Consider the following 7,930-nt stretch of genomic DNA (forward strand, 5'->3'; position numbering starts at 1 on the left):
GCGATTGCGAAAGAGAATGAGCACAGAGACAGAATGTATGTATGTGCCCCAATCTAGTCGCCAACCCGCGACGGTGCACACACAACAGTAGAAACGAAGTAGGAACGCAATCGTGAGAGAGGCGATTGCCCAAGGTGACACAAGGCTTAAGCAAGACGGGGCATGAGAGTAGCAAAGGCACAGCAATAATACAATGAGAAGATAAGGAAAATAACAAACGCTAACTAAACACGAACACCGCACTCATTCGCAACAGTGAACGCGTTTACTGCGCGGTCTCCGTGTGTTAAGCATAACAGAGACAAGCACGCCTAACTAACCACCGACAGACAAACATGAAACAGAGGACGCGAGCGCTTGCTTAACGGTTACCTCACCAAGCCTCCAGCAAGTGTTCGTATCAGACAAGACAGATACACGAAAACAGGAATAAGTGAGAGATACGATCCACTGCTCTTTCCGCCAGAGCAAGTGCGATCCCAGTATAGCAAGAGAGCTTAGCAGGATCCACTGCTCTTTCCACCAGAGCGAGTGTGATCCAAGTATAGAAACAGAGCGAGCTGGATCCACTGCTCTTTCCGTCAGAGCAAGTGCGATCCAAGTACAGCAAGAGAGTTGTAGATCAGGAGGATCCACAGCCACTACTGCTAGAGGCTAGTGTGATCCAAGCACGACAGACAGACAGAACAGGCAATACAAATAATACAATCCTGACTGCTAGCAAGGATGCCTAGTGCAGTCCTAGGAATTACTCTAAGCTAATCTTTAAAGAGAATCTGTATTGTTAAAATCGCACAAAAGTAAACATACCAGTGCGTTAGAGGACATCTCCTATTACCCTCTGACACAATTTCGCCGCTCCTCGCCGCATTAAAAGTGGTTAAAAACAGTTTTAAAAAGTTTGTTTATAAACAAACAAAATGGCCACCAAAACAGGAAGTCGGTTGATGTATAGTATGTCCACACATAGAAAATACATTCATACACAAGCAGGCTGTATACACCCTTCCTTTTGAATCTCAAGAGATCATTTGTGTGTTTCTTTCCCTCTGCAGCTATCTTCCACTGAAGTGTCAGGCTGTTTCTTCCTGCAGAGTGCAGACAGCTCTGCCTGTATGTAATTCCTCAGTATTTGAAAGCCCAGCCAGCTCAGAGGAGGATTTATCCAGCTTGTAAAAGATAAGAGAGAAGAGAGAAGCTGCCCTAATCTAAATAATACACAGGTAGTGTGCAGAGAGGGGCCTGGAGGGGGGAGATGCATCACAGAACCACAACAGTGAAGAACTTGGCAGCCTTCCAGACACAGGCTGACAAGTTGACAAGAGAGAGATAAGTTGATTTATTACAGAGATGGTGATAGTAGAACGTGCTGCAGTAAGCCAGAACACATTAGAATAGCTTTTGGAACTTGTAGGATGATAAAAAACAGGATGCAATTTTTGTTACGGAGTCTCTTTAAACAATAAGCATGGCTGACACTCCAGGAGTGTTTCACAGGACAAACCCTTATGACCAGCGACGTACTGTGGAATCACATGGTATATATAGAGCAAGCCTACAAAGGATGTGGCTAGGCAATTTGCATGACAAACATATGCAAATTCCTCAGCAGCAGCAAGCTGCAAAACTGACAAAAGGTCTCCTTTCCAGAGACCTGCAGAATGCAGACCTGAACAGTGGTCAAAAAGCTGCCTGCCTGCGCACTCTCACAAGCCAAAAAAGTGTGGGCAACTCTGCTGTAGCTGAATGCCAGTGCTCAGATGAAAGTCCCAGCACTGGTGCCTAAATTAACTACTTACTAACAGGTTTTTCACTCTAGCAGTCATATCTTTGACCTTGTCTAAAGCATACTCAAAAGCAATCAATTCTAAAATGTGTTTTCAGGAATAGAATAATAGAATATATTTTTGGATGTCTTGGAATTGAAACATCTACACTGGGAAAGTATACCATTATCATTTGTTATCATTTCATCTGTTATGTTGCCATAGGGTAGCGGGAAGATCCATGTAGAAATATGAAGTAGCGGATTAAAAGTGGTACTTATCCCCCATAATAGTCAACACTCAAAAATGTCCTGAAAAGTTCACATTAAGTAGCAGTTTCTAGAGTGATATTAACTTTGCCTCTGGAAAATAACTGTATTGCCTTATTATCTGATGAGTGGTCTCCCACAACAAAACGAAGATAGTTAATAGTAGCCAATTTCCCTCGATTTTATAAATGTGTAGCAGCATGAAAAGCTTGGGTATAAAACCCATTAGTCATTTTGTGAATATTTTATATTTTAAAATGAGCTATATAAAAGCAAAACGAAAATGTTGTCAATTTAATCAGAATCTGAGAGGATTTCTATGAAATGTTCAGATTTTTAATGTTCAGAGAACAAGTAGAAACAAAATACCAGTGATGTAAATTTTGTGATCGATAGGAATTTCACTGGCATTCTTACTAAGGAAAATACCAAATAATAAGAAGTAGCAGCAGCAGCAGCAGCAGCAGTAGTATAAAAAAATAGAAAAAATCCTGATCATGGATGTATGAGAGACCCATGAGTGTGTCTGTGTGTGTATGCATGGTCTTAGCATGGGTTTCCACTAGGAGCTGAGGCCATTTCCGATTCGACCGCCGCTCTTGTTGTGCTGCAAAGACACAGCCTGAATTGCTAAGTCTTGCCATGCATGGCTATACGAATTTGCATGTCTTCTGCAGAAATCTACAGCAAGAGGTCCAGATTCGCACTGAAGTGCAATTTGGATGGCAAAGGAATTGGAAAGATAGGCAATGTTTTCCCGCAAGAAAATGCTGCAAACTCATGCCGAATTTGGCACTAGAGTAAACGGGCCCTTATGGTATGACTTCAGGAATTTATTTTGGAGTTCACATTAGATATTGCTTACATGCAAATTTAGTGCAGCTTGGAATTGGACCAATCAAATGCTCCTATTCTTGCTCATTCTGAATGGCCTAGTACTAAGCTGCATGCAAATCTGTTAGATTTCAGGCAAAGCAAGGCAATAGTTGCATTTATCATCAACACATAGATGGTGATGTTGTGTTTAACAGGACTTTTTTAAAGGATACATCCAAGGATAAAAAAATTTAAAAAATCCACTTACCGTATATACTCGCATATAAGCCGACTCGCATATAAGCCGAGGTACCCACTTTGCCCCCATAAACAAGGAAAAAGTGATTGACTCGCACATAACCCCCCCCCCCCTACAGTATAGCCTTAGGATTAATAACCAGATGTGCCCCCAATATGAGGCATCCCAATACCCAGTAAAAAAAAGTCAGATGTGCTCCCAGTATGAGACATCCCCACCTCCCCAAAGCCAAAGAGGCCCCCAGTATGAAGCAGCCGACCTCCCCATAGCCATATGTGCATCCATGTCTCTGCTAATTGCACATCTGCTTAGCTCCCAGCCTCTTGACACAAATCCTGCTGACAACCAGGACATTTCCCACGACAAATCTTCCACACCCTGGAGTCTAGAATCTCAAATGTTGCTAACTGGGGTGCATTTCCCCATGATGGCAGATGATGATTCTCACTAGACAAACAAAGGACAAATCAGTAAGGTGAAGCTGGACTCACCAGGGCACTAAAGTACTTCCTACAGGATCTGCAAAGCTGTAGGCAGGGAATATAACTGTTCCTTATGACACAGTCCATGTCTGAAATGAATATTTTGCTTCCATCTCCTCTGCACGTCTGATCTCCATGTGCACTTCAGAGCTTACTTCCTGACTGCTGCCATCTACTGGGCATGTGCTGAAGACAGCAAAGCATGTAGGGAGATGTAGTTTCTTGAAGCCCGGCATTTGCTTGTAACTTAAACTGTCTTTACTCTGCTCCCTCCCCACACGCTGAAGCCGGGAAATGTAGTTGCTTCTTGTATTCTCATGCTGCATCCTCCGTGGCAATGCTGTGCCATTATGTGCTGATAAATGTGTTTATGTGACAAGCGGCCACACGCTGTGATTATGCCCGGACCTGTATGCTGCTGTGGCTGCAGATCACTATCAGAGCTTCATGATATCGAGCTGCAGCCACGGCAGTACACAGATCCGTGCATAACAGCGTGTGGCTGCCTATCACATAAACACATGTATCAGCACATAACTGAGGATGCAGCATTGAGAATACAAGAAGCAACTGTACATTTCGAAGCTTCAGCATGTCGGGAGAGAGGGAGCTGAGTAAAAACAGAGTAAAAGTTACATCAAAAGGATTCCTGCTCTCTGCAATGCACGCTCCGGGGAACATCAGTCTGTTTATTGCTGTGCTAACGCTGCTACGGGCAAGGGAAGGACTGACATAGTGGAGGCACAGGCAGCTGACTCGCATAGAAGCCGAGGGGTGGACTTTTCAGCACATTTTTTGTGCTGAAAAATTCGGCTTCTATGCGAGTATATACGGTACCTGGTGCTTTATACAGCCCCTGACAGCTGTCCTGTGCCCTTGCTGCAGCGCCGCTCCCCGCCGGTGTCCCGGAGTCCCCTCCGGTACCAGAAGCCTGCTTGCATTCAAGTGCACATCTCACGCTGATGTCATCCAGACTGTACTGCGCAGGCTTAGTAGCTCTGCGCCTGCACATTACAAAAAGAGAGAAAAAACTTGCGCTCAAAAAAATAGCACTGGCCCTTTTAAAAATGCACTCTGTGCTGCTCTCTCTTAACTGGATGGTGCCAGTATCTGTAAAAACAAGAGGGTAGGGAAAGAGATAGAGAGCGCTCCGTAGTGCATTAAATGGGGTATGCTGCTTTGCACATAAAATAAATCACACTCACATTTAGTAGATAAATCGGTTACTGTGCCTCAAGAACGTCCTCCAGTGGGCCGCCTCAAGCCTAGTACAGCCTGGCCAGGGCTGGAGGTGTGGATAGAAAGGGGGAGAGCGTCCGTCTGGGGCAAGGGAGGAGCAGCCACTGCCGTCTGACGTCACTACCGGTTTCAGCGTTAATCCACGCCTTCCTCAGGTGACGTGCTGTGTAGACGGCTGGTTTACATAGCGTGCAGTACTTAGCAACAGTGTTACCAAGGGGCGGCAGTTAAACTTGAAACTTTATTTAAACAAGTTAAAAACAACGCGCATCTGTTATTATACAGTGCGCTGTTACGCAATGTATTAAAAAAAAGTGTCTTTTAGATAATCACCTATAGTTTGAATGTGAAACTATGAATAGAATGAATATCTTTCTAAATGAAACATTGGTTGGGCTATATCACGCTGATAGCGGTAGATTCTAATAAAGGCAATGACACTTTCTGCAGTGTCTTTGACCTAAAAAAGAAGCCCAATTCGTCAATTTCATACAATGCTAGGTGTTAAAAATTAATAATGAATTAGGACGAATTAATAAAAGTAAATATAAATATGAACATAAACATATGCGCACTAAATGGTGCTGATAATAATGAAACACGAATGCAGGCAGTGTAAATTTTAACGCAGACTGCTCCAAGTGTCATAACTCCACACATAGTATTAATTCATAAAAACCCTCAGACATGACCTATAACACCCTGCTGCGATCAGGGAAAAAATATACATCAGTCATAAAAAGCCACAAATAAATATAACAAATCAGACCCTACTGCGAGCAAATTAGGGAATTTTGCCTCAAACTCCCCAAACTCCCCAAAAAACCATACCACCAATGGATCATTATAAAAAAGGAAGGAAAAAAGGGGGGGTGGCTAAAAAAACCTGACTCCTACTTTACTAATCCAATGCGGATTTTGGTACTAAAAATAGGGGCAATGTTATATCTACAAATGAATTATCATAATATATGATTATTCTCCCCTCTAAAATTCATATGCAATACATGTTAAAAGATCATACATTGCTCATATATAAAACTTTTGTGCATAGAGGTTGCAATACATAAATTGAAAAAATATATATATATATATATATATATATATATATATATATATATATACATGCTGAAATCAGACTCTACTGCAGTATATCACAGAAAGGCCGCAAAAAAAGCCACAAAAAAGTCACAAAGAAGTTACAAAAATATTCATCACAATAAAACCCCAATGAGACCCCCCAGGAAAAATTCATCTTCACATTTTCACTAGGGGAACAATAATTTGGATATCATAAACATCTCTTTCCCTACCCGCCTGTACATTACAGTCCGATTGATGTCAGTGCGACTCTGTGAGCCGCATCCTAGAGCGCATGAGAGGCCGACCTGGAGGCCGACCTGGAGAGGTCGGCTTCTCCACTGGAGGAGACTGGGAGCCCCTAGAGCTGAGACGAGGACACAGGATGGCTGCCAGGGGCTGGAGGAAACCCTAGGTAAGTGGATTTTTTTATTTTTATCCTCCTCGGACCTTCCCTTTAAGGAAAATGTTTATCAAACAGATCTGCAACTTCAATTCAGGGATAGGTAAACGGTGTACAGAGGCGCCGATAGTATAAAAGTAGCTAAAAAGTTAAAAGTGTTTTGGTTGCGGTGGTGGACCAGCTAACCATAAACGGACGACAGAGCTGTCGAGTATCAAAATATACAATTTATTCCAAAGCTCCCAATTTACATTCGCAACGCGTTTCACGGGCAATATCCCCTCTTCACAGAGGTGCCAAGCATTCATCCAGACGAAACGCTGTGTTGTTGCTCCTGACCTTTATTGCCTGAAGAAGCGGGATATTGCCCGTGAAACGCGTTGCGAATGTTAATTGGGAGCTTTGGAATAAATTGTATATTTTGATACTCGACAGCTCTGTCGTCCGTTTATGGTTAGCTGGTCCACCACCGCAACCAAAACACTTTTAACTTTTTAGCTACTTTTATACTATCGGCGCCTCTGTACACCGTTTACCTATCCAGAAGTCCACCCTTGGTGGAAGGGTGTTTTTACCCTACTGTTTCCTCTATCCACGGAGAGCGACGTTTTATTCCTGAGTGGGGACAGGCTTGTTCTCCCCACCTGCTTGGACAGTGGTTGCTTTCGAGGCAACCCTGGTTTGTGAGTATAATACTTACTTTTTTCATACTTTCTATATTTTGCCAGTACATACTACACTATATTGGGCTCTCGGTCTTTATCGTTTCAATTCAGGGATGGTCGTAATCAGCCAACTTTACTACGCTGGAACTACGTGTAGTTTTACGCAATTACGCTTCGCCAAACTACAGCTTCGAAATCAAATATTTGCTTTGTATGCATTTAGTAGACTACGCATTAAAATACGCAATTACGCGTAGTGCGAAGTGTAGTGTATGCGGATGCTTATTCCCGTATGCAGACATTTTTACGCATTAATTTCTGTTTAAATACTTACATCGGGAACTCTTGTATGTGTACATATCCCTTTCCAATGCGTAAATTTGTAAGCATACAACGCACGCGGAAAATTAGACGCGAGTAACGCATTCGTAGTTCACTACGCAATACACGTGTTAACTATGCATAGTAGGCATAAGCTACGCATAGCGGTACTTCGATACGCGTAAATTCATAAGCGTAGTTTTGAAACTTCACCTACGAACTACGATGTGTAGATGCAAACTACGATGCGTAAATTCGCACTGGCATCATTTCTGCTTATCCCTGCTTCAATTAATCCTATATTTTCTTGTTATTGTCCTGTACGTTTATTTTTAAAAAACATAGCTCAAAGCCTTAATAAAACATTACATGAGCATAAGGTTCCATGACTTTAGCAGACTGAGTATCTTCCAACACTGAGGAGTACCTTGACTGGATTTAGAAGTTTGAGTGGCACTTTGGTACTGTGTGCAAGCAACTTTGCTAAGAAACTGTGAACATATATGTAAAAATACTGCATGACTTTGTTACATTTTAAGATTTGCATTAATTCTCCTTTCTGCTTGCTGACAGTTTCAAAAGTCTGTCCTAGGATCCCTTATCAGTTGCACCCTAGACTGTGGTGATGGC

The 7,930-nt window shown here is 42.5% G+C and overlaps 1 long non-coding RNA gene across 1 annotated transcript in view; it reads right to left on the bottom strand.

The window, feature by feature from the left end:
* LOC137535500 (uncharacterized) overlaps positions 1-3,757 on the bottom strand; it is a 42,936-nt gene extending 39,179 nt beyond the window's left edge. The window contains exon 1 of the long non-coding RNA XR_011024404.1: positions 3,602-3,757. This is a non-coding gene — a long non-coding RNA (uncharacterized lncRNA). The remainder of the gene's footprint in view (positions 1-3,601) is intronic.
* Between the last annotated feature and the right edge of the window lie 4,173 nt (positions 3,758-7,930).

Source organism: Hyperolius riggenbachi, chromosome 10, assembly GCF_040937935.1.
Source record: "Hyperolius riggenbachi isolate aHypRig1 chromosome 10, aHypRig1.pri, whole genome shotgun sequence".
Lineage (NCBI taxonomy): Eukaryota > Metazoa > Chordata > Amphibia > Anura > Hyperoliidae > Hyperolius > Hyperolius riggenbachi.